Source organism: Galeopterus variegatus, unplaced genomic scaffold (assembly GCF_000696425.1).
Source record: "Galeopterus variegatus unplaced genomic scaffold, G_variegatus-3.0.2 Scaffold1987, whole genome shotgun sequence".
NCBI classification, from domain to species: Eukaryota; Metazoa; Chordata; class Mammalia; order Dermoptera; family Cynocephalidae; genus Galeopterus; species Galeopterus variegatus.
In genome coordinates this window covers 292615-293006 of record NW_007728098.1, presented here as the reverse complement: position 1 = coordinate 293006, position 392 = coordinate 292615, and positions in this window count along the sequence as shown.

Genomic DNA, 392 nt, shown 5'->3' with positions numbered 1-392 from the left:
CAGATTTTCCAGCCATCTCACAGGACTAGAGAAGCAATAATTGGAGTTAGGAAATACCTACACAGCTAAAAGAGGTAAAACTGGGATCCTAGAAAGAAAAGAGGTTCAAAGAAATGGTTCCTGTACTGAGTCATTTTATACCCAACACATATGCTCAGTTCTTCAACTTTACAGTCAAGATGTTTAGAAGCTAAGCAGAAAGCCACTGAAAACCACAATGATCATATCCACTAACTCTTGGAACTGATGAGACAAGAAGAATGCCTTATTATCTACCAGTGAGAAGACTTCTTAGTAATCACCACAGGCTCTAGTTGGGACTATTGAAGAACTATATCAAGAAGAAAAGATAAATCAGCAGCAGAATGAACCTTATAGAAATTTAACCCAGG